The sequence below is a fragment of the Aythya marila genome (genome assembly GCF_965140915.1).
Source record: "Aythya marila genome assembly, chromosome: 16".
In the NCBI taxonomy this organism is placed as follows: domain Eukaryota; kingdom Metazoa; phylum Chordata; class Aves; order Anseriformes; family Anatidae; genus Aythya; species Aythya marila.
This window is the reverse complement of record NC_139057.1, coordinates 15,334,433-15,362,028: the sequence shown is the minus strand read 5'-3', so window position 1 is coordinate 15,362,028 and position 27,596 is coordinate 15,334,433. Positions and strand designations below refer to the sequence as shown.

At 37.7% G+C, this 27,596-nt stretch overlaps 2 long non-coding RNA genes across 2 annotated transcripts in view; both read right to left on the bottom strand.

The window, feature by feature from the left end:
• Positions 1-6,304, bottom strand: part of LOC309884524 — a 55,895-nt gene extending 49,591 nt beyond the window's left edge. Inside the window, exon 1 of the long non-coding RNA XR_014318638.1 lies at positions 6,219-6,304. This is a non-coding gene — a long non-coding RNA (uncharacterized lncRNA). The remainder of the gene's footprint in view (positions 1-6,218) is intronic.
• Positions 6,305-17,709: 11,405 nt separating this feature from the next.
• Positions 17,710-27,596, bottom strand: part of LOC309884523 — a 122,432-nt gene continuing 112,545 nt past the window's right edge. Inside the window, exons 3-5 of the long non-coding RNA XR_014318637.1 lie at positions 20,614-20,691; positions 19,873-20,040; positions 17,710-17,859 (exon numbers count right to left, since the gene is read on the bottom strand). This is a non-coding gene — a long non-coding RNA (uncharacterized lncRNA). The remainder of the gene's footprint in view (positions 17,860-19,872; positions 20,041-20,613; positions 20,692-27,596) is intronic.

The window sequence follows — 27,596 nt, the reverse complement described above, 5'->3', positions numbered from 1 at the left end:
CCTGAGATTGAAGTTCCTCTGAACAATCACCTTCAAATGGAATGGGAAGACAAAAAAATATCAATTATATAGCTGTAAGTATAAAAGGTTCTAAAAAGATAAGATATAGACAGACTGAACCTAACCACAGAATAGGAAAAACATTCTTGTTCCACTTTCTCAGAATTGTTCATTTTTTAGAAGGGGAGTCAGTGTCTGAAATTAGCACAATGGTAGGTGTACTCATAGTATCTCCAAGCAATATTGATACTCATTAGCACACACATTTTTCACAAGCAGAAGTACACGGATGGTTCTGAAAATCTGAGTGTTTAGCCAGAATAATTTGTCCCTAGAAATATGCCCTTATGCATATGATTGGTTAAAAGTGTACAAGAGTGAGTCAATTTACACAGGTAGAAAATCAGAATATTCTGGAAATCCTGGACATTTGTGTTAAATACCACTCAATTCTCACTAAATTAGGAAGACTGGAGGCAGATGGGGTTCCCGGAAATTGAATCAGATGGTGCCAGTTACAATTTAACTATGCAAAGAGATAAGACTGGAATGAGGCTTCGAGCTAAGGTCAGAGATGCCCATTATTTCAGCAGTGAAAGAAATATAGATTTTGCCAGTGTAGATGGAGGTAGACACACTTTTCTTACTAATGTTGTCAGCAAAACCAAATCTTCATAGAATTCTGGAAAGCAGCTGGTTCAGTTATATCCCCAGGTCCCACAGTCATTTGGCTCTGAGAACTGTCCATTAAAGAGATATCATACTCTTACTCTTGGGTCTGCGTTAATGTAGAGGAGATGCATGGGTATGAAAGTTTGGTGCTTGAAAAAGGGAAAAAATATTTATGTGTGGCAGATAAACCTGGTCCTTTGGAGTTGATCACACTGAATATCGATATCCTGCAAATCATTAAATTTATTCATGTTATTTATATTTCCATTGCTGGAATAAAAAATGATTATGTTTAGGAATGAAAGCATGATTTTTCTATCACTACAATCCTTCAAAACCATATAAATTACTACCAAAGTTTTTGTTTCAGTTTTAAGTTGAACTTTAAAAAGGGTATATTGACTGTGTGTATTCCTGACTTCTGCAATTAAAAACAGGCATGGTGATAAGTGAAAGACTGTATCAAATTGCAGTGGAACAGTAAATCCACACAGTACTACTATGTCAGGTTGAATTTTAACCAAGATGACAAAACACGTAGTGACTGAACATCATTTTGTCCATAGACTTAGGAAACAAAATTGATAGAACTTGTCTACTTCCCAAACATGAGAACTCTGATTCACACCACAGCAAACTAAGAGAAACCATGCCAAAGTTGGCAACAGTTTTGCTATAAGAAAACTGGAAATCAGACTATTTTGGGACTTGATTATAAGAAGTAAAATGCTGAAGTCAATGAAGTTAGACTGATTCACACAAGCTATGGACCTATCCTAAAACTTACTCATCCAACTGAAGACAAACTCACTGCTTTGTACTGGTAGATGGCAGAAGGCTATAAAACCTTTCTGGTTTTCTGCCTTCCCCAGCTATGCATCCACTTGAGACAGTTTTGTGGGCAGTACATAAGGAGTTTCCAGCTGCCAGCCTTACTCTTCCCAAGTAAACCTCTAATTTCCTGTATTGTCAGATGCAGTATTCTGTAAACAACTGTACCTCCCTCAGCAGACTCATTTAGTAACTCGCTAATGGTCTGTGCTATTACTCATCAACGCCGCATTTTCTTGCCAAGGCTCAAATGAGACACACAAAGTGACAGAGGCTCATAATGAAACACATTTTCATGCACATAGCAAACTGAAAAGTGGGGGGATACACCTTTCTTTCATGTAATCTTCTGTAAAATTTAAGTCTTATGGTCCTTTCTTTCTCAGACTTAGCAATACATAGCAGTTGTACACAACTTTTCATCAGTACATCTCAAATTGGTTTACAGCATCATTATAGCACTGGTCAGCATCATTATAGCACTGGTCAAAGCTGAGTCTCTGGGGAACACACCAATTTTACCAGACTGCTGGTTCAGAATCATTTGATGTCGGAACAATGCATTTGATGTTTTCAGTTCAAAGGAACTTTCCTTGCTGTCCCACCCTCACACCCTCACCTCACCCCCCAAACCCCCTGCCTACCCATTATAAACTTTCTGTATTTTCCCCTTTCTCCTTCAGATAAGAGGAGTAGTGCCCTCTTGGTCATCACCCTGGGTAGATGAACTTCACAAGGCAATTCACCTTGATTCACCTTAGGCTGTCCTTAAACGTTAATTGCTCTCCCTAGCCTGTCAAGTTAGCCACCTTCCTCTGGGTATTCTGAGTACAGCCAGATGTATGCAAAACCCAGCAACAGATTCCTACAATATAGAAATATATCCTTGTTTTTCCTCACGTTATTTACATTGCAAAAGCATCCAAAGATCACAATGTAACAGCCCTTAACACTTGATTTCATTGCAGAGATGACTTAGCCAAAGAATTTTCTACTTTGTTTAAACTATAGCACGGTTTATGACCATTATTTCTTATACTATTGCTTACAGTATTGCTTACATATTGTTGCTACATATGGATATAAGGAACACAGAATCATACAGGGACACATTCTCCAGAGTTCCAATATATGACACTCAACACTTGAAGGAAATAAAACTTTGAATAGGTTTCCTGACCCAGCAAAAGAACACTTAAGTGTCATCAGATTTTGTAACACACATTGTCAAATATGGGGTTGGCCTATTGACCCTCAGCCGTCCAAATACACTGGCAACTATTTATTGCACAGCACTTTGGGATATTTTCTTTATGACTGTCATTAACATTTATGTATTTTCATCAGAATGATTCTGTAAGAGAAAAAGATTCATAAGATTCAAACAACTGGTCTTGAACATATAGGCCGCATGAATCATCTGCTCTGGGGCCTCCTCTCAGTTAATCTGCTACAGCATTATAAATAGCAACAGTAATCATAACAAAATATATTCATTTCAGCAAACAATTTAACTGTATGCTCAAATTCCTTTTTACTGAGAAACTGCACAAATAGTACTGAGACCTTAAAGTTTGTATTAAGACTGGTGGCCAAATTTCCATAGTTTTCCAAAATTAGGTTAATTTGGGCTGCTTTTGAAAATCATGTTCTTATACATACCCTTAAATACAGTTTTATTACAGACTTGAAGTTAAGTGTGTGCTGAAGCATCCTGCTGAATGAATAAGATGGTGTGACAGCACTGCATACAGCTGTGCGTCCCTGACAGTCTTGGGTTTGTATCCGTTGAGGACAATGGATGTGTGTCCCACCACAGCTAAATAAATACTATCAGCTTGCTTGTGAGACACTAACTCCAGCTTGTCTTGATGCATTCAGAACATGCTGAATTTTGGGAAGAAGGAACTAAAGACAGTCAGACTTTTGATATCACAGAATATCAGTGGAAATCAACATTTCTTTTCACATTTGTTTTTGTTCAAATGCACCACATGCCCATAGACATGTTAAACATCCTTGCAAATGGTCACACACAATGTGTGGTGCTTCAACAACATTACTTACATGGCCAAGGGTGCTATAACTAACTACATTGCTAACCCTAAAGAAAGATGTGTACAACTTGCAGGTAAGAGCATCACTGGAAAATGAAACTCTGTGATGTACACATGTGATAGTAGGGGATCGCATGAACTCTCCCTGCTAAAACAGTGGGAGAAATTTAACCAGCTAGAAGAGTTTAGGTCTTCACTGAGTTTCACAATGAAACTTTACTGAATCAAATTGGGTTTGAACTAACTTCAGAATTTGCAGCTATGTGCTCAAAAATTAGAGTAAGGTTTTTAAAATATTTTTATAAGCAAATTAGTTTCATGCCTTCAAAAACATTTAAAAGGAAATAAGGGTATATTAATCTACGGGTTCTAAGGTTTATTCTTCATTACATTCTGTATAATTAACTGTTGAATCATTACCCACCAGCTAAACAAAATCCATAGATTTTATACAATCTGTAATTAGATAAAAGAAACCAACTTAGACCACAAATTCCTCCCCATCTCCTCCTGATTCAGAAGGTATCTTTCAGTGTTTACACCTTATTTAAAAAAGGACAAGTCCCAGCCTAATTTACCAGATATTAAATATACACCCAGTGGCAGAGTAAGTTTACTGGAATTTCTGAGATTTCTGAGGAGAGTATAGATTTTAATCAATTGGCATATCCCTGAGGATATGATCTCAAGTGTTCTTTTATGTGTAAGAGAGAAAATATAACACCTACAAAGCTTCTTTAGACTGGGTTTCTAATTTCCATGGGTCTGGTACAGAAGAAATGAAAAAAATCTGAAATGAATGCACACAACATGTGTTCAGATGCCAGCAACTCATGGACAGCATGGACAATGCAGTATTAAATTCTAATCTCCTAAGGAGGGTGGGGGGTATTGTGCCTAATACCCTAACAAATTCCCAATAAAAGAAAGGGGAAAGACTTTTTCATGGTTCCACATGAATGTGCAATATGTTAGTAATCCTCAAAATTATTGTTTTCCCATTCATGAATATGTGACATTTTTTGATTTGAATTTGCTCAATCCATAAAAATAGCAGGCATATAGCTACCCTGAATCTGAGTTAAGATTTTCAGTGTTAACAAAGGATTTTGTTAAAAATGAAAAATAAAATGGTGGCACAAACTGCAGTCTCTGATCACCACAAAATATAGTTGTATGTTACTGCCACTATAAAGCATTAGTTTCACTGAGGAAATAATGTAAGTCGCTGCACAGCTGGAATTTTACTCTTATTGATTGTTCCTCTAGATGTATTTTAAATGCAAATGAGATTTTATTTCAGTGTAAAACTTACTGTGGAAAACATCTCAAGATAATATATGTGGAACTTCTAAAATATGTACATAAAAGAATGATTCTTTATGGTTTCATAGTTATTGTCATACCTATATATTTTTTAATTTAGTCATTATAAATAGGTACCTGCCAGAATACAAAATGTGGCCATTATACAAAGAAGTTTCAGCTTGATTTCAAAAGAAATGAGCAAAAGTTTGGAGGAAAAAAATGGCTAGACTGAGCAGAAGTAATACTAAACTGTAATCAAAAAATTAAAACACTACAGAAATTTCAGGATACTGCTGACATTAAAAGTCCTTAATGAGTAACACAACTGGTATGAATAGTTTAAAATCTCAGGGATGCAGAGTCCAAATGAGAACAATATCATTTATTTCATACATGCTGCAGAAGAAGAATTTCCACACTGAGATCATTAACTAAAAATCCCATGAAGCTGAACAACAAAATCCTAGAAACAGGAAGATTTTGACATGATGCAACCCAAGATTTCCAGGGTCAAATATTTATATTTATCAACAGCCGATTAAGACATCAGATGAAATATTAATGCAAATCTCCTTTATATTGTCAGACCCCTGTAAAGAGGAGTTAGTGTAAACGAGAATCATCAAATCAAACAAACAGCTCACCAAGCAAAATAGTAACTTTGACTACCTTTCAGTGAAATGTATCTGAGCACATTAACTGCAGACTTAATTTTGAATATTAATACTCAGTTAGAGAAAAGTTAGGACTATAGGAAAAGTGCTGCAAGTGTCAGAAAGCAATTTTCCTCCCAAAAGTCATTTTTACTATGACGTGGGAAATAATTAAATGAAACAAAGGAGGAAAAGTGTGGGGGGGAAATGAAGGGAAATTAATGACTTCTCTAGGCTTGCATTTCACAACCAAAAATAAATACAAAAAAGGGTCAAAATTTATGAACAACAATTTGCAAAGACTAGCCAAGCTTATGAAAAAAGATCATGGGGAGGAATAATATATCCGACAGTGAGAAGTCTGAAGTGACAATAAAATGAAGAGGAGACATACCCATGATAGGAAAGGCTAAGGCAGAAAATAAAGGATAACTAGACACTGTTGAGAAAACCAGTACAAAATTTTTCTGGCATATAAAGAATGAGATGTCAGTAGAAGAGAAGACCGACTCTTAAGAGACAGTCTGAGTAATTTACTGAGACTACATGATGATTCTGCTAAAAAAAAATTACTTTATCATTTTTATCTAGATTTGCAAAAATGATTTGTTGGAAACTGCCACATAGATATCTCTCCCAATGAAACAAAACTGAATTATAAAGGAGATTGTCAAGAAAGACGTATCCCAATACTCACATTTGGCTGTAATACACTGCTGTGGTAACTGATGGCAGTCCTCTCCATGTAAAATAGCATGGCACCCGGGTAAAAGTGCTTACAACACCCTACAGGAAAAGTTGAGAAGTCATTGTGACAACAGAGTGTCAGAGTGTAGTATGTTCTATCTGCATCTCTTCCCTTTTTCTTCTTTCTTGACAGATAAAATTGGTGCAGTTGATTCCTATCATTCCTTCCTATCTCATTTGCTATTTCTCCATGCCAACAAAATTCCAGGAGGCCAGGAGAAGAAACTTTAGGTAGCTTCATCAGATTCAAGTTGCCAGTTTGTGAAGTTATGAAAATTGTGTGTCCAAGTCCTAATTCCGAAGGAAGTTGCATGGGGACATAGTACTGATTTTCACTGTTTCATATATTAATCTTTCTTTTTTGAAGGAGAGAAAGTACCAGTGTGAAGAATGAAAAACACTTCTTTGGTGATAGCATACTGGTTGCATACCCATTTTGTGAGCCATGATAATGCAAATTTCCAGGGCAATGATATCTGTAATGACATAATCACATGCATATCACAAAGTATCTTTCCATTTTGGTGTGAATTTGTCACATAGCTAAGTAAATTGTTATAGGCAGAAATGATGACATCATTTTCTACATTTTTTCCATTCACAAAGTGTATTTGGTTATCCATTTTAACTGTGTATTTAATTGGAAATTATTTCATGGATTTCTCTGCAGTTTTCCTGTCTTCCTACCTTTCCAAACAACTAACCTTGGTTCTTGCTTCTCTGTGTGAAATATCCAAATTTTAAGCATTGACATTTGCTTGTTATTTTTTATTTGTGTCATATACATACTATTTCCATCACCTATCTGGTTTTTACAAACACAGTTACATACCAACAATTCACAGTTATACTTAGAGACAGCACCAGACACGTTTGTACTAAAAGACTGAATAACATTAATTTGGAGCAGAGTCAAAGGAAAATACATGTGCTTTTTGATTTCCACAACATGCAAAACACAATATCCTGTTACTACACTGTATATCCATATTTCTAATGGTAGTAATATTTTTATTTACTGTGGGCCAGAAGACTTTACCTACATTTGCAAAGCATTTTTGTAAGGATAATGTAATATGCACCATGAATGCTGAGTTCTTTTATTATTGCTGTATTTAAATCTTATGACACAAACAAGATTCATGGTTGTGGATTATTTTTTTATCTTTTAAGTGTGAGCAGTGAGAAATCACACATTACCTTCTTTTAGTTGCCTAAAGTATGTATATCTAAGAAAAGTATCAGGATCTGTGCATCAGTTCTGCTACACCTGACCTACCTATTTACGCCACTAGTATACAAGCCATGCCTCCTAAATATTTAATTAAAAGTACAGTCGTTCAATCATAATGATCTCCTTCCTTCCAGTTTAAATGACTCCAGTCTTGGATAAGACGTAACCCAGGAAAAATACATGATTATAGCTTTGTATCAGGTGCAATGTACCTTAACCCCTTACAGAAATGCAGAACTGAAGTAGTCTGTAAATCTGCCATGTCTTCAGGCTATAAGGAGACACCGAAAAGGATAGGGCAGAAATATAAACAAATCTCAATTATTTAACACTTACTGCAATGCTTTTTAGTTATAAATAGGAATAATACATAACAACTTTGGCAAGAAGGGAATCATTTGCCATCTCAAAAAAAAAAAAAAAAAAAAAGAGGCAACGTGGACCATTATTTATTTAAACTGAACATGGGTAGAGGAAGATGTCACCCACAGCTAGGTTAGAACACTTTCTCCTCCTTCAGCAAAAGAAGTTTCCTATGGGTTTTTCCAGATCACACATACAGATCACACAAGTCTAGCCTGAATCACAGCATTAAGGACTGGGATAGAAGTGGACCAGAGTGTACACCAGTGTATTCCCACACCAAGATCATTAACCACAAGGAACATATTAAAGACACTGATTTGAGCAGAATTACCATCACTGTAAATTAGAAGTGCATTAACTCAAACAAGTCAGGCCACCAGGTGGCAGATCATTAATAGTTTAAAACCTGTCTTGGGGTCTGATCATTATTTGATGTTATGATATTTTGTGAATATTAAGAGGTAGGGCTTCATTTAATAAAACAGCATTGGCTTTATAGAAGAATGGACTGTTTGGGACAGAAAACACTGAATTTCTGAAATAATTCTAAATGAAAAAAAAAAGCCTTCTGGCTGCAATGTTTCCTATACAAAATCTTTGAAGTATATACAGTTTTTTATCTACCTGTAACTGCTGTTCATTAGCTGTTATTTAGGCATGTTAACTATAATCAATTTGAGAAGAGACTGAGAAACAGAACACAATCAAAAAGCCTTGTTAAGACCTCCTAGTGAAGAATTAGACCGAGAAATACACAATGAAAAAATGCACATTATTCTGAACATAATATTTGGTACAGAGTAGATACAATGAAGGTGTATCCTCTCTGCTGTTTGCCATTAACAGATGCACAACTAGTTAAATTTAATGTCCTGTGACTCTTACATTTCTTTACCACCTAGCCACTTTATTATTACTGGTCAAGATACTGGCATGTGTATGTTGAAATAACTTGATTTAATTTTATGGAGCTATACCAACAGATTCAGGCCAGGGTTCCAGCTGTTATTTGTCAAATAGATTAGGAGCTTTCTTTTTCTATAGTGTGGTGTGGGAATGACCTCAAGTAAAATTCTTCCCCATGGCAGCTAAACAAACTAGTATACTGGGCAGTGTATCATCATTACTACTGGGTGAACAAATGGACTTTGGATCTTCTAATCAAACCTCATCTCTCAAAAGCAAGAAAGCCCCAAGGACCCTTGAAGCTCCTCAAGCTTTATTTGTGTCAGCAGGAAATCTTCCCAAGTCTATAGGTAAAAAGTAGGCTTTATTATTCTAGTTTCACAAATTCCAATAATTATATTTGGGTTCTGGATTTTTTAACATCTCAAAGAGAGCTTAAGCATGGCAGAAAAATGGAAAATGATGTGGTACCACCCATATCTTATCTTTATTTCCTTTCGCAGAGGCAAGTCACACCAAAACTTGAGATCTAAGGTTTTCTTCTCAGCACTTTTTCCAAACAAAACAGAGCTGCTCTTCCATAAACTCTAAACTACAGCCATCAATCTCAGTGAGCCACTACTCTGCTGAAACAGGCAGCAGCAATTTACCCACACACCCATAATCAGTATGGTTATGGGGGCCTATTCTCAGAGCATCTTTTCCTCTGTTGTTAGAAGCATAGGCATAAGTACTGAAATACTGTGAATACCTGTCACTTTCACCAACACACTCTTTTACTTCTAATTCTGTAGTTAGAATTTCTGAGTTGTAGACCTACCTCTGCCATTGGAATGCCATATAACCATGGGCAGCATTTCTTCCCTTTGTGTTTCAGTTTCTCCACCTGTAACACAAGGATAATGCTTATTTACCTCATTCAGTACTTGTCAGGTGCCAGCGGCCAGTATTTTAAAGCATGCCAAAATTCATAAGTGAAAGGTATTAAAATCAAAGATTGCAATGCAACATAGTAGTATATTAATGTGAGTTGCCTTGCGTTAATATCTGCAGGCATAAATCTGTTTCTCTCTGAAGTGAAACACAGCTTTTTTTCAAGCCCTACAAAATCTAGATGGTCATTTTAGTTAAAATGATGCAGGAAGATCGGGGCAAAACCTATACTATTTCACAAGCTTTTTTGAGTTTTAGTGCAAAATATTAATTGCTTATGGAAACAAAAGAGGACTTGCACTATAAAGAATAAACATGAAAATAGTTGCTAGGACTAGTACTGAATAGTTAGACCACTCTAGTAGGTGTAACTATGCATTGAAGCTGATAGTTCTACCATGAAGTGGTTAATTAGTTTCTTCTTGAGAAAACTATGCTTACAGTGGTGCATAAGAACTGTAGTGAGGGTTTTGTTCAAAAGCCCAAACTAAAAAGACCATGAAGCAACCTTTCACTGACACAGAATTTATTTTTTGCAGAAAGCTTTTAAATCTTCTCCTACATAACTGAATCATACCCAATATTAGTTAATCAATACACTGTAAAGTTTTGTTTTGTTTTGTTAGCTGTTGAGTTCATATAAATATGTATGGTATGTTATAAGTACCTTCTACAAATTTGCCCTTGTGGTGACATATTTTGAGCCTAGAGATTAGAGTTCAGGAAAAGCATGCAATAAATTAATGAAGCAAAATGAAAAAAAATATATATATTTTTTTGGCTAGATTCTTCTTTGCACTGTAATAAGAGTAATTTACTAGACCCAGCTGAATGTTAGAATATGGTTTTTATGCACTGACATATACACCCTACATAGCACTGCAGACGAGGCTTTAAAGTCTTGCTCTTCCACTCAGTTTGAACACCAGGACAGAAATAGCAGCAGTAGAGGATTAAAAAAATCCTGACATGCCAGGCAATGAAGTAACTCTTTTCCTTGCTCCCTGGGGAAATCCAGTGTGATTAAAAGAAAAATAATTGTTCATGTTCTTATTAGGCTGGCAAGCATGAATCTCTGGAATAGGATCAGACATTGGCTGTCAAGCCTTTTGTGAAATCGTATAGTGCTCCAAAACTATACAGCCATCTCCAGGAAGGAGAATGCAATATGAAACTGTTTTTCAAAGAATAAAAAAGCCCACAATTTAAAATTAGGGTTTGACATAAATCCAACAGGCTGCTGTTGGGTGGTACATGAGGGATAAAACTGGTCCTGTTGCATTAACAGTATATGGATTGCTTTGAAAAAACTATCATAATTTGGAATGAAGAACACGTTTCATACTTGATAAATTCTAACATAGTTAATGTTGTGCCGTTCATGTTAAAATTACAAGCTTGATTTGGCTAATGTTTTCAGTTATGTCATTAAGTATCACCCATTTAAAAATGGAAAAAGTTTTCAAAAAAGCAATCTATATTCATACAAATCTAAGCTGAACTTACTATTGCACAGGTTTTTAATCATATCCTGTTTTATACTAATTCCTAGTTAGACAGAAAGGAACAAACAGCTCCCATGCCCTCAGTAGTGTCTTGCAATTCACCAAAATATAGAGGAAGCTTCTTAGCACAGCAATATAACATATTCATTGTATGCCAGCTGAAGTATTGCGAAGTTTGCATCTGTTGTCATGAAGATAGATTGATATTAGATAGATAGGATTCGTTCCAATTTGACACTATTCTAGCCTTCATTGTTCCTGCTTTCAAGCTAAGTAAAGAGCCATTTCCACAACAACTATGGAACAATTCATTTGTATCCTTTCAGAATACACAAGATCATTAACTCTGTGGCAAAACAGCCTTGTGATGGAAGGCCCTTCTAAATGATAAATTGCGCTTTTAAGAAATGTTGTTTGGAAGGCTACAATCCCAAAATTACTCTCTCTTGTATTCCTAACCTGTGTGTTCTGATAAGCTGGTGAGAGTTTTGATTTTAGTAACTATATTTCAGTACTGTAAGTACGTGTTTGTTATGAAAATATTTTCAGACACAGTGTACATGCAGCTGCAATCCACTAACCAGGTATGTTTGCATTCCCATATTTAGCTGCACCACAGTCATGGGAAATGTACATACACCTTAAAACCATACTTTTCTGCATGCATTTGCCAAATTAAAAAAAAATGTAGCCCAAATCTCAGCACATTCAAGATTATTTGTAGGATATTTAAAATAATAATAAAAGTAATAATAAAAAGATTTGCAAATGTTTTAAGCAATCCATGAGTGAAGTTGTACTAAGATAAAATTTAAGGCAAATGTACTGCAAGGTCTAAGTATGTATCATCTCAATTTCCCTGGGCAGCCATATCAACTGTACTTCAACAATGACCTGAAGCCACTGTCCCCTTTAGATTTTCCCTAAATTTCCGTAATCAAATAGGAGTTCTGCTCTAAATAGATGGTTTCCTTATGAAGAAGATAAAAAGAAAAATTAGTGGTTTTAGAAGAATTCTAAAGTACTACAACCACCCAGTCTTAGAGGATACCATTTGTTCTCAAATTGCTATTGCAAATGAGTTACACTCTCACTCTTACTTTGGCAAGAAGTCATGTAACTCCACATTTACAGAACCTATAGTAAGATTTAAATTGTTGCCTGGTAACAGTGGTATTAACAGTTTTAATGCACTTCTGATTTTTGATGCTTATGGAGATATTCTTCCATACTACAACACCTGAGCACATACTCCATTAAAGCTTAAACAACTTAACACTATTAATAGCACTGTCATCCAACATACTACGTTTTTCTGTACCAGCAAATGACAAATAGATCAGACAAACGTGTATACAATTCCTTCTTTGTGCAGATGCAGAAGATAAGGACACATACCACCCAGCACAGATATCCTAAGAATTTAAAAACAAAGGTGTATGCCATCTAAGCTAAGTAATCTGGTGTACAGATGTCTTCCTTCAGCATAAATGCCACCTAGCCTTGATCTGACTGTACCCACTAAACCTATCTTCTCCAGTGAAATATGCTGGCCTTGACCTTAAATGCAAACATGACTTCTGCAGACTTATTGCAAAGTTAATCCAATTTCTTAGGTCTGAATGCAAGGATTTATGCTCAAATTCAGCCCTGATGTAAGCTATGCAAACATAGCAATAATAATCTTTAATATGTAAGTACTTCAAACAGAACATAAACTCTACAAATACCTTTTATGTAATATCTTGTTAAAAAATATATCTATGCCTCTTGGTATTTCTTGTGAACACATCTCTGTTTTTTGCATACATTTTTAGACATTAATGCTAAGGTATTTCTGAACCCTCCACTAAAGCAAGTACCCAAAGAATTTGACTTATTTGATTACTTTTAATCTTAAGTTTCTAGATAGACATAAAAAAAAATACTGTTTGCTCTTCCATGTTACTCATGTCACAGGTTAAATATTTCCTAATACATAATATGCTATAATTGGTGTCCAGCTCAATGGCATTCAGTAAGACTGATGCTTTTACATGTCTAATTTAAATTCAAATTCTTGCTAATTTGTGTCTGGATTGCTGATAAGTATCAGACAGAATTCACTCTGTTCTCTTTATGAAGTCCACACAGAGGAAACTACAAAGTTTCTTGGCTTCTGGAAAGAACCAAATCTCTGTCATTGTACCAACTTATATTGTACATTAAAGGTGGATTTGAGCCCTGGGCTGTAGGTTGGGGATCCCCCTCGTGTCCAGAGCGAGACCTGGGGCTCAGCTGGGAGCTGGCAGCTAGCAGCACTGCTGTCCACCTGAGACTGCTGCCACACTTGACTTCTCTTTCTTCTCCCTGTGTTTAGGAGCCAGAGTACAGTGCTTTGTTACAAAATGGTGCAATTAGCTTGTAACAAATTATAGCTATAGTACATCATAATTTAATACATAGAAGTTCCTTTAGGTAACAGAAAAACAAACAAACAAACAAAAAACAACAACAACAACAACAACAACAACAAACACCAGAATTTCCCAAGAGCAGCACTGTCCTGCTGATGCAGAAGCCCCACCAGCAATGCCACAGGGTCAGAGACGAGCGGCTCCAGTGTCAGACAAGTCCAACTGCACATAAGCCCCTTGCTCCTCAGCAGCTCCTCCTGGAAGGGCCTCTGTACATTTGCAGGGCAGAACTCTGAGATCCTACACAGCTCCTGCAGATTGGATCCCTGCTCGTAGCCAGTCTCTCTCCGTTGCTGCCAGACCACACAGACCTCCTTACTTCTCTATACAAGTTTACATCCATGTGATCTAAGCCACTCTGTTGAAGTCATCCTTCAGAGAAGAAAAGGAATTCCTGGGGAATTCCTGTTTCCTAATGCTCCTTTGACCACGGTAAGGGGCTGCAGGACACAGACAAATAGGGAACACTGGCACTGCAGCTGCTCACTGAGGGCAGCCCTGTACCACCAGCTTGGCAGGTGGTAGGATTAATCTTAGTGTGTTTTTCCAGTGCTTCAGCTTAAAATCATGCCGTTTTTAAGAGACAGCACTTCTTATGCTTGCTTCAGTGCCTCAAATCGTTCAACCCAACATAACCTAAAAACTTGGGTAACCATACACACAGCCATCAAGAGACTTAAAAACTGCACGGTCACTTCTGAATAGCAATTACTGCAGCTTCCTGTTTGTGGACTGCATGCTGCACATGTAACTGAAGCTGGAGCATCTGATTAGCTATGCTCTTTCAGGTTTCAGATTTCCTCCAAGATGAATTATCTAAATCTAATAAAAAATTCAAAAAACCCACCCCAATTATTTAAGCCTCTCCGTAGAGTAACAAATGGTGATAAAACAGAGGTTCATCAACATTTCCATTAGGAATTAAATTGTTCAAATGTCTAAAAGTAATTAAATCCATAAAAACTCCTTTAGTTATTTATTTGCATTTTTACTAGTCTCTAATAGAAGGAACACTATTCAACACCCTATATGCCCTTGGCAGTCTTTTGAAGAAAGTAATAAAAGGTAATAATAATAATACCTAGTTCTTACATGGTGCTTTCACTAGTAGACCTTAAAGTGCTTTACAAAATAATTAAGCCTCTTTATAGGCTTTAGTTGCAGCAAGTGAAAATCATGTCTATACATGTGTATCCATGTTTTGCACATAATAGTGGTACACAAGCCATATATTTTAAGATTATCTTAGAGATAGCCCAGTGTAAAAAAAAAAAATGACAAACACCTACTCTAATTTATCACACTCCTTAGAATTTTTTTTCCCGAAGGCTGGAAGAAATGGTGAAAACTGTTTGAATATTTCAAGACTGTCAAGATTAACACATGATGCATTCAGTTCCTGCAGGCTTCTGAAAGTTAGTTAACATTCAGATGTCCATCCCCAGATCGTCATTCCTTGGTGCCAGAGAAGAAAACAATATGAGCCTCTCTTGCCTACACTATACAAATAATAAACCTGTTTAATGGATGCACTGTTGCAAAATTGCAACACTTTTACAGTTCATCATTCTAATTTCTCTACTCAGAGACCCTGTGGGTGAGATTCATGCATTAAACAAGAACTGTGATCACGACAAAGTAGCATCTTTTGAAACATAACCAAACTAGCTTCCTGGAAGCGAAGAAAATGCTTCAAAGAGGACAAGATGCTCAGGAGTTTTCAAGTTGCATTTCAGTTTTAAAGAGAAAAAGCAAATGCACTTTCAGTTCTGGTTTCTTTTTATTAACCTGTATTTTTGCTTTGTATCATTCAGATGTACACAGTTAAATCTCCATCTGTTGAAAAGTATGGGATGTTGAAAACTGTGTTTTCATGATGACTTTCATTATCTAACTCAGATCTCAACTAAAGATCATTATTTGGGAAACTCAAAGTTTCTAAAGCCACACATTGGGCTTTGACTGACCTACTCTATTTTTGGAGAGGACAGTCAGTCATGAAATCTCCCTAGTCTCAGACCAGGCTGAGGGTCACAGTGTATCAACCGTATCACTTCACCTCATAAACATCTGGAATTTCCTCCACAGCAGTTTTTATAATAAAAGATCCCTTCTTTCACACACTGAACTGTTACTTAGTGGAAAGCAAATGTATCTCACAAACAGGGAAACTCAGGACAGCCCGAGCTTTCCCCTTATTCTGCCCCATGCCAACAAACTGGGATAACCTGTTCCCTCTGAACTTCCACAGGCTATCTTCCAGAAGTGCCCCCTGCAGGTGATGCTCACGACACCTCCTCATGTTTGACAACTGTATTTCTTCTTAAGAAGACTTCAATTATTTAGCATCCTTAGGACCTCTTGCCTCCTGGCAGAAAAAGCCCTCAAAAAGCACACACGTACACGACTGCCATGTCTGGCAAGGCATTTTTATCCTCCATGTATTCTTCTTCAGGAATGCAATACAAGTTTTAAAGCAGGGATATTCCACTCATGAATTTCCAGCGCAGGCTTGACTCTACACTCCTCCCATGGCTGCTGTCAAGCAGCTCATGCTCCCTACTTCTCCCGTGTTTTCAGGAAACTTTCCACCTCTGCCATTTCTCAATTATCTCCCACATTCCCTTCCCTCCTCTCGCACAAGGCCTCCCCCTTCTCTTGCCCCTAAACAGTCCTAGTGGATCCCAAAATGTCCTATCACCCACTCCTACTCCTCCTGTCACCCTTGAACATAGCAAAGACTGAGCTTTTCTGTTCTCTCCCTCTTTTGCAAGACCTCCCTGTCAGCCCCTTATCACCTGCCTCCTCTTTTCAATTGCCTTTTGCTGCTCGGTGTTCCGAAACACAGCAAAAGACCAAACACACGCAGGATGACTGATCGCACTCTGACAAGCACAGCTCACCTCAAGAGGCAGTCCGTTCGGAGCCTGTCATTTACATCAGGCAGCCGGGCTGTTAGAGCAGCTGTAAGTCAGGCCACCCGGCCAAGCAGCATGAATTTACGTCCTGCTCTGTTGGCCGTTGGCTTGTGGGACTGGGCGTCACTCCTCGGGCGCAAGAGGAATGCAGGCTGCCTCTTAACTGTCCCCATGCCATACAAATCATCCTGCAAAGTACATGCCACGCGAGTCTGTCATTGAGTCTCCCTCAGCAGCTAGGTGGCATATCAATATTTCTTGATTTTTACACAGCATCATCTGTGTCGTTCGTACCATTATTACATTTAACTCCCCTTCTGTCTCAATCTTATGTGACATACTATGTTTTACTCAAAATATGCACATACCCTAACTTTACTTGGGAATGATAAATAGGATCTTCAGAAAGCTATGGAGCATATGTTTGCTTCTACTAATTGATATAAACTGTTTTCCTTTTTAGGGAACTCTGTTCAAAATAATTCTACACTTATTGGATTTAAACCAGAATATAGACTGTTTCAGGGTGGATGGCTGATGGCAGCGTGCTGCCTGGTAAGCTGACTGCAAAGGAGGGATCCAAAGCAACTCGTGTCTAGTGAGGGTAGCTGTTTCTCCATCAAGATATGACTGTTACAGCATCATGCTTAGTTTTCCCTGCCTGCACAAATGGTAATAGTATATGTTTATCTACTCTGAAGTCCTGTCATCTGATTCTAGCACTTTTGTACAGGTGACAAAAATTATGATAAGCCTACATTCAGATGGTTAAAACAATTGTGTGTACCAACATGAGTAAGTTTATGCTATGAAGAAATGTTACTGCTTACAAAAAGATGGATGAAAAATGACTTGTACAAACAGATCTTCTAATATAAATAAAACATGCTTTATAGAAGGTTAAATAAAACTGCCTGGCATAATTAGATAGTACAATTCCTTGTAAGAAAAAGGCCACCAACACAGCAATACTGGAAGAATAACTATCTAGAAGAACTGAACAAAGGACTGGTAAATTATTTAAAAATATATACTAAAATACCTATTTGAAACAGACTACCATTTCTTGTATGCGATGAGTCCTTGTAAACTTACTGAATGAATCCTTCAGCACGTGCCTTCAGCTCCATCCCTTCTTCCAAAGTGAGAGTCACACTGGGAGGTGCAGTGGAACTGCACAGAGTGGGAAGGACAGCGCACCTCTGTGCCTTGGTTCCCAGCGCTGGCAGCCATGTGAATGGACTTGTGTCTGCCCTTTCCCTGTTCCCTTGCTCTAAGGAATGCAAGATTATGTAAGACACCGGAGGTTTCCAACCAAGAAATCAAAAGAATTTCTATACACACACACACACACACGCAGACACAGACACACACACAGACACACACACAGACACACACACACAGACACACACAGACACACACACACACACACACACAGAGTTAGGGGAGTAGGAAACAGTCTGTACAGACTCCTTTCATCTCACCTGCTACTCTCCAAAACAGAAAGGAGAACTAAAGCAAAAATCAATTACGTTGCATGGGTACTATTTCCATTTTTTTTCTTCCACGGTTGGTATTATTTAGATATTTACTGAAATCGACTTTATTTCTAGAGGTAATGAATACTTAATCTGACTCTCCCCATTCACACTAGCAATGTAATGGAAATCAACTTTCTCACAAATCTCATCCCCCCCAGAAGAGAAGGATTGCTGATATATGTGGGCTTGCCTACAAATGCAGTGGAAGAGAAATATTCATGAAAGTAGTAAAGGGAGCAACCCAATGAATAATCAAAAGATCTGAGTGTGCAGAGCACAGGAGCTAAGATTTTCACACATATGAAAATACAAGAGAAAAATGTTTTCCTGGGGATATCATCTCAAATCAGCACATGGAAATGAACATGCAAAATACATTTTTCTATAGATGATTTTGCTTTGGGATGTAAGAGGGGTGTAAAGTAAATGGTACAATGAGGAAAAAATAATTTACGTATTTTTTTTCAGTAAATGAATATAAGCACATGCTCATTAGACAGAACGTAAAGCACATGACATATCCCAAGCAACAGAACAACACACGAATAGGAAATGTGTCTTCCTTTATCAACTCAAATATTCACAGGCAAAAAAACTTACAGACTAAGAGTAATTTACAGTAGTTTGGAAGTTGTTAATTTAAACTGCAGAGAAGAAAAACGTGTCAACAGCAACAGTGGGCCTCCACCTAAAGTAGAAAAATGTGCAACAGATACTGATTTTTCTCACTGAAGTGTTTGGAAGCCAAATGTTTGCAGGATTAATTAGAAATTATGTTAATTAAGGAGTCAGGACACAGCCACGGTATCATCAGGCTTGTAATGGTGGAAGACTTTTCAACACGTTTTGAATGTATGAGCTTTCTGATTTCAGTCTATACTTCCTGAGCATCTTTGATCTCAGAACTGGCCTCATGTTTAATTTGGTTTCCTTCTCGCTGTGGAATAGTAAATCTGAACTTGCCTTTCTATCTAAATGTTATGGCTGAGCAATCAATTAAACATTCAGTGGTGCAGTGCAACAAGATCATTGCACAGACCAAGTTATTTTCTGATCCATTCTTTTGCAGTTTTGGTCCTACTTGTAAACATTTAACCCACTCTGAGAGTCTCAGAAGAATGCATAAAGGAACTAAGATGAAAGTGAAAGAGCATTCCCATGAGTCAGCTGTACTTTGAAACTAGTTTTGATCTCACCCTGTTTACAGCCCTCCCCTGTGCTCCTTTATGGCAGTCACATAGCCCTACCCTGGGTCAGAGGAAATGGCAAACTCTAACTTTCCTTCTTCACCCACCATAAGGAGCAAAAATTATCCTCAGAATCTATTCTGACACCAGACTGGGAGCAAAAATTGAAAGGTAGACATAATTCACACCTTTAACATGCCTTTAATGTAAGAACACAAATGCACACTCAGTGAAACACTGTTGAAATACAATGCGAAGTGGGGTTTTTAACTTGGGAATGAGATACAGGAGACCATGCTTTTTTTGCAGATCTAACAAATTTGAGATTTCATGGTATTTAAACCTGGTTCAATCCCATTTTCACTTTTTTTTTTCATAAATTTTCAGCAATTTCACTAAGTCACATTTGACATTCAGACTGATGTCCCAAATCTAAGTAAGTTGCTATAAACTTCATGAAAATCAAGAGCTCAGTAAAAGACATAAAATAAGCCCTAAGGGGTGAGAACATCTCTGCTTGTTTCTCTCCTTAATCCCCACATTTCAGTTTGTACTTACCCAGTCACCTCATGTATACCAGCACGTGCTGTCTCTTGCACTGTGGGACCACTGGCTACGTGCTGAGGAGCAGGGAAATGTGGGATGGAAGTGGGGCACTGTGGGGAGATGAGGGCAGTCACAGCAGAGTCAGAGTCATTAGGAACTAGGCTTCAACTAACTCCAGTGCTGAAAAATGTAAAAAAAAAACATTTTGCTGTTGTTTTGAAACAACACAACATAGACATTGCTGCAGAAAACATGAATATGGAACACCATATTAACAGAGTATTCAAAGTGGGTCGCTACCAATGCAAACGTGCCATGTCATTCATTTTATTCACAGCAACCTGTTATCCTGTCTGAAGAGTAGATGGAAAGTGTTTTTAAAGAAGGCGGCTTTTGTCCTATAACTTAACCTCACAGTAAATACAGAAGGTTAAAAGAATTTGGTTAACCTATGAGAAGCAGCTCCATCCTAGTATTTTTTCCTCTGAGAAGCACATGCACCAACACATACAGATTCTGTGTGCGTATTCTTCTAGCAGTAACTACACAGGAGATTCAAGTCGACATTGACACAATGGTAACCCATTTATGGGTTGTTTGCTCTTTTATAAAATCAATTCAAGCAATGAATTGACAGACAACTGTGCTAAAAGATAAATATTTAAATATTCAGACAGTAAGCTTTTCCCCAGATTCATACTACATCCATTGCTATTAAAGCAGCCTAAGAAGCATCCAGGCAGATTGTTTTACCTAGAGATGAAAACTGATTTTTGTCCTTCCTCTGCTATGCTTTGCACTATGGTGGCAGAATGTTATAATGAAACAGCTCTGTAAAATAGAAGAAAAATAAGTGAGAGGAAAACAGCAGTTCACAAGGTGATATTCTTCCATCAGTGTTTTTGCACAGGTCGGAACATAACAAAGCAACTTGGTTCGATACAACTTTTCATAGTACACTATCAAAATTTTATATAATATATCTGGTAGAATTCCTCTTCCTACATGCTCGACTGGCCATCTTAAATTACACATTGGACTTGGTAGTTAATCATTCTCTGTAACATTTCTACTTCTGATTTAAAAAAATAATGTGTCACATATTCCAAAGACCAGAGGACTTTAACAATAACTATAAAGAAAAAAAAATAAGTAAGGGAGAACTGATAGATGATGGACATTTGTTCTTAATTTAAGTATTACAGATATCCGTGATGTTTTTCCAATATTGCTTTATCACAAAACATACTGCGATGCCAATTTCTGATGTTCTGCTACTCAGCACTTACAGATGATACACACCTGTTCTGGATTTGACTTCAGAACAAAACCTCCAGAGCTTTTATTTCACTGTATTTTGTTTCCTGAGTTGAAATTCTGTTTATACATTAGGCGTTTTACTGGACATTTCTCAATATATGCATATGTTTGTGGGGACTTTTGTTTTACCACAGTGAGAACACCATTTGCTCTAAAGAAAATACAGTTCAGCTTTCTACAGGAGATGAAGTAATTTGAAATGCTAAAATTTTCCTTTATCAGACTCAGCCTTATGTGGAATATCAACTAGAGCTCTCCAAAATAAATGGAAGCTGTGTGATGAGAGTCAAGCACATGTTGAATCTCTGCATATGTAAATGTCTTACACAACACACATGGGTAGCATCTGTGCAACTTCACAAAGTATTTCACTGTGATGAAGTTTCTGCCGTATTTTTATAGACTCATAAGTTTTAAATGTGGTACACAGAAAGAACGTGTGGTGCTATAAAAGGTCAAATCGATATATACATATTTAATTAATACGGAATTTCTTACGTATACCTTGTCCCTTATCTTCACCCAGATGAATGCTTATTGAGATGAAAACAGAAGGGACCTGTGAGGCATGAGCATTGTAACACATTTTTTTTTACCACTTAAAGTAGAAAGAGAAGAAAGAAATCAGGCATGCTCTGGATAATATTCAATGAAAATAGCTCGCATTTTAAAGGAAAACTATACTGGAAAAATAAATCTGCTTTCTAATTATCATATAGAAGAGGGAAGACTGTAAAATCTCATCATTATCGTGAAAAAAAAAAAAACATGAACACTTTTGCTTTTTGAAAAGAAAGATTGTCAATGTTTTATTGCCACAATTTTCACCTCCACCACCACAATCTTGCATCCCAAATACCTCCCAGGGTTTGTATATTCAAAGCCTGTTTTGTTTTGTCTTGTTGTTGCTACTATAATATGCCTTACTAGAGTAGCAATATGACAAAACTTCTGGAAAGTGAACTCTCCAATTAACACCAAACTGAAGGAACATGAAAGTAACGTATAAGAAGGGAAGGAGTTACTGGAAAAACTGACTTGGAGCTTATGTATTTCTTTACCTTAAAAAACACAACAGGAGGAATGGAGGAACTACACGATGAGTCTGGCATGCTGCCGTATAATTCTCAATAAATAATTCAAAATACTGCTTTATACTGATGCTGCCACCAGGATAATTTCTGCATAACAAATTACTTTCATATTCAATTGATGGTGAAAAGAGGTAAGTATCATCTGATAAGTAAGATTCTTACTTACCTGTTGTGATTTCATTGCAATTCCTGAAAATGAGAGGATGAAGTCATGTTTTTTAAAAACCTGACATATGACTGAGAAGATCAGAACTAGCTGTGCTGTAGACAGCAATCCTGACCAACAGGGGAAAAATTTCCATCTTTAAGAAAAATGTGAAAGGTTACTCTGCAAATGGTTTTGCTTCTGGGAATTATTTATTATATTTATTTTTAGGACATGAAACAGGATTCTAAATCCAAAGTTAAATTAATACTGTGTATGCCTATGCATCCATTGACCACATAACTTTTAAGCTAAGTATTTTCATGACATAAATTCTTTCTTTTTAGTCTTTTTTATTTATATTAAATCACTGTAAGTTCATAGCCAGATTCACCATTACAGTACTAAAAAGGTGGCATTCTTAAAGGAGGCAAGGAAACACACCCTAAGTGCAGTGTGATTTGGAAATCCCTTGCCAATGACTAAAATCTCACAAATGCACATTGAAACTCACAGTTTTTTAGTATTTCATGTCACTGTCAATATATTGATTCTGATTTCATGACAACTGTCAACAAAGAGTTTTAGTAAAACTATATGATAAATAGCATAATACAATAGAACTACAAATCACAAAAAAAAAAGAAAAAAAAAAAAAAAAAAAAAAGAACGTTGACCAGATTTTCAAAAGCAAGCACACAAAGCATTTATGCATACTCATACATGCAAACTTTTGAAATGCTGACTCTGGAAAATAAAAAATATATTTTAAAATGGTCTGTAGTTCCACAGTTCATGGCATAAATCCAGGGGCTATCTTAGATAATGGATCCACAGTCAGGATCCATCCTCCAACTCAGCCTCTGAAAATTCATGGATGAGCTTTGGAAACCAACTTTTTAAAACACAGTAGCCTAAAGCTATGCACATAACAAGTACACAACCGTGTACCCCGGTAAGCAAGCAAAAGTTACAAATACTGTCACTAGAAATTACTTGAGATGTTGCCCTTTTTACATTAAGGCCAGGTTTTTTCATTTACCCTGAAAATGGGCATGATTCACATTAGCAGGCATTCCTTACTGGGAATTCAGAACCTTAAAGCCTGTCAGTCATTTTCATCAGCCTGAGTGGAAAAGATACAGCACTGAAAAACAGGTAGCAGAGGTAGTGATAGAAAAAGTAAACATAGTGAAAAGGCACAACTGTCAAAGTTAAAAATATATCATTACACACAGTATGCCATCGCACTCCTTGGTACTTCTGAAGGTATTTATCATAAAATGTAACTTCTGTGCAAAACCACTTAGCTAATCAACTGTCAATATCAAGTCTTGCGTTTTCTGGGCTTTGTAGATTTATATTTGTGACTAGTAATTTTTTTTCTATTCCTGAAATGGTTGCTTCTGCTCCAAAAATAATCATCTGGAACACTGAAAACACATTTCTGTAGTTCAAGGAGTTTCTTGACTGCTGAGAAACAGCAAATATCTGCTTGCATCCGTTGCAAAGTGAGAGTTTCTCAAAAAGCTCTGCCTATTTGGAAAGTGTTGGGTAACTAAATGCAGCTAGCAGCTTCCTCACTAATACTAGCATAAGGAAATAATCTGTTAGAGTTTAGCTCAGGTCTGCAGCTATGCATGTTTTCATCTTTGTTCATGTGTTGGGATACACTTACCTACTGTGTTACACACTTGTACAAAGTTCTTCCAAAAATGTATGCCGTAATCAACTGTGGAGCTCATGCATAACAAAAACGGGAGGTGTCACCGAGTAGTGGGTTTACGTGGCAAGGTTTTGGTAGCAGGGGGCCATAGGGGTGGTTTCTGTGAGAAAGATCTAGAAGCTGCCCCATGTTTGGGAAGGGCCCCATTGTTTTCCAGAGCTGAGCCAATAAGCGATGTTGTTTTGCGCCTCTGTGAGAGCATATTTAAGACAGGGAAAAAAAACGCTGCGCCACACAGCAGCTGGGAGAGTGAGAGGAGTGAGGAACAGCCTTGCAGGCACCAAGGTCAGCAAAGAAGGAGGGGGAGAGGTGCTCCAGGCGCCGGAGCAGAAGTCCCCTGCGGCCTGTGGTGAGGACCATGGTGAAGCAGGATGTCCCCCTGCAGCCCATGGAGTACCACGGTGGAGCAGGGTTCCACGCTGCAGCCCGTGGAGGAGACCACGGTGGAGCAGGTGGCCCTGCACTGACGGAGGCTGCCGCCTGTGGAAGACCCCTGCCGGAGCAGATTCCGGGCCGGACCTGTAGCCCGTGGAGAGGAGCCCACGCAGGAGCAGGTGACCTGGCAGGAGCTGCTGCCCGTGGGGGAGCCAGGTTGGAGCAGTTTGCTCCTGAGGGATGGGCCCCGTGGTATGGACCCATATCTGGAGCAGTTCTGGAAGAGCTGCTGCCTGTGGGAAGCCCATGCCGGATCAGTTCAGCAAGGACTGTATCCCGTGGGTGGGACCCCACAGCACAGGGGACGAGAGTGACCGAGAAGGAGCGGCAGAGAAGAAGTGCTGTAGACTGACCATAACCCCCATTCCCCTGCGCCACTCAGGGGGAGGAGGTGGAAGAGGGTGGATGGGGGGGCAGAAGGTGCTTTTGGTTTCTTTCCTTTGTTTCTCACTTCTCTCGCTTGTTAGTAATAAGCAATAAATCTTACTATCTCCTTATGCTGAGTCTGTTTTGCCCGTTACAATAATTACTGCATGATCTTCTCATCCTTATCTCAACCTTTGAGCCCTTTTCACATATTTTCTCCCCATTCCTCTTTGAGGAGGGGGAGTGAGAGAGCGGCTGTGGTGGAGCTCGGCTGCCCACTTGAGCAGAACCACGACACTCTACCAACACAATTGTTTTCAAGATGGAACAGAACAAGCTGGATAAGAATAGAAAAAACTGTAAAGCAAACTGCTTGATGATGCTTTCTTAGATAGTCCTTTCAGAGTCATTTACTGACTTAACCAAATAAATCTAAAAGCAGAAAACCAGACAACATATTTCCACATCTGGAGTCCCATGGAATTCATGGTAGTTATGACGTGATGTCAGATGATATTATAACTTCAAGGTGATTGATTACTATAGCAATAACTTAATTGTATTGCAAAACTGCACTGGCTATTTACTAGGAGATAAACTGAGGTGCTTTCTGTGATTATGCCAAGTGATAAATTCCTCATCCACCACACTTCACATATAATGTGCACCACTAATACAAACTCCAGCAGATCCATCTTCAGTTTTTCTCATTTACTGCAAGTTGTACTGACATGGTATTCAATTACCTTCTTGGCACAGAAAATCCTTGTACATCATAAAAACAACAGCGGTAAAATCCTGCTCTGGTACATAATTTGGTACTTTTGAAAATAAGGAGAATATGAAGACTGAAATAGGCTGGCAGCAATGCAGGCTAACAGATTTTTAGACTGACCAAGTGTGCAAACACGGGCTTGTCTATACAACTGCAGTAGAATACGTTCTCACGTGTCAGTTGCTCGGAGGCATTTTACTCCAGACGTTACACATCTACCACACTAACAAGAGGCCAGGTCAGGAAGCACAGATCTGTGGAAGGAGACAGTTCCTGCTGTGTCCTACAGTGCAGGTAAAAGCAACTTAACTACCTGCACAGAGAACACAAAAGGCTTCTGATTCCTCTTTTACACTGTTTTATCTTTAGATATTTTACTAGAGGACTGTGCACACTGCAAAGATTCTAGCACTGCCTATATGATTGCTTAATACAGTATCTGAATAAAAGCAGTTATCTCAAAGCCTAGAGCTCTCTGCACAAGCCTGTGCACATCGTGTAAGTGAGTTTTGTGTTGTGTCTGCAAGAGAATCAGACGCATGATACAGCTCAATTCCAGCATCAACGTGGTAGGAGAAAATGCTGCATTACACGTGCTATGCATGTGTACATCTATGTTTTTATGAGTAGCTGTAGCAAATCATTAACTACTTGGAAATTAGTTCTACATGCACACACGTACACAAACATCAGCTAATGCTGACTACCCACAAAAGGCCAGGTTCTCTGTCAGTTAATCCTAAATAGCGTTTTACTTAATGGATGATATTTACTAACGCTTCTTCATTGCAAACAGGTAGAACTATTTAATGTATACAGTGATAACAATTTTAACTTGGTCATTTTTGTGTTTGTCATTTTGAGTTTATCTTTCTTGAATTGGTTTTCTTGTAACAAATCCCACTTTTCCAGAGAGGTTCAATATCTGTAAATGATGGATTTTAGATTTGACTGGTTCCTTGGTTGGCTCTTTTTATTTTTTTCTTTCTCTAGGGACATTTTACTATATAACCAATTGGGTCTCCTCTTGAGTAATGTTTGAGAATCCTTACTGGGATAGAGAATGTGTCTAGCAGTCACATTATTTGCACTGTAATCAGATGGTTGCAGTAGTACCCATCTCTGGCAGTTTACTTGCCTTCTCCTTTCTCAGTGTCTGTCTATGCTCCCAATTTGCATGGCATTTATCATTCTCAATCCTAAACTGCTTTATGTTTTGCTAGCTTTCCTTCCTCCCATCCACATTCATTTTAGCACTATACATTTCATGCTTTTATGGTGTTTATAATTGAGCTCCCTTCAAAGATATTTTTTTCTTGGCATATTTTCCTCTGTCTTTTTGTTATCCAGATGGAATTAGCTGAGAGTTTCTCTCATTTGGAAGTATTTTTAATTAGGAGAAAAACAACTTATTTTTTTCCTCATCTTATTATTTTGACTTCTTTAATTAGCAGCTAATGTACGAGAAGATGAAATATACTAAAATGAAGACTTATTAACCAGCAGCGTTAACATTGTCATGGTCTGTGGGGTAGGAGGGTGGGAAGAACCTTCTGATAGAGAAATTTTAAAGCTGCCTCCAGGGGACACGTGCATACGTACTCATTGGAATTTAATTAAAAATGTCATTGGAAAGCTGCTGAATAACCTCCATCTTAAACAATTAAACCTAAACTCCTAGTGACTCAGGCTTCCCTAGATCATTCATTATAAGAAGCTTTGTCTAGGTGCAATAGACTACTAATGTTAATGTCAGCCTGAAAATAATGTTCAAGGGACTCAGAGATACACAGGTTAAGCCATGTATCAGAAGACTACCAAAAAGTTAATTTTGTAGAAGGCACTTTATCTAAAACTGAAATGTAGTTACGTGGC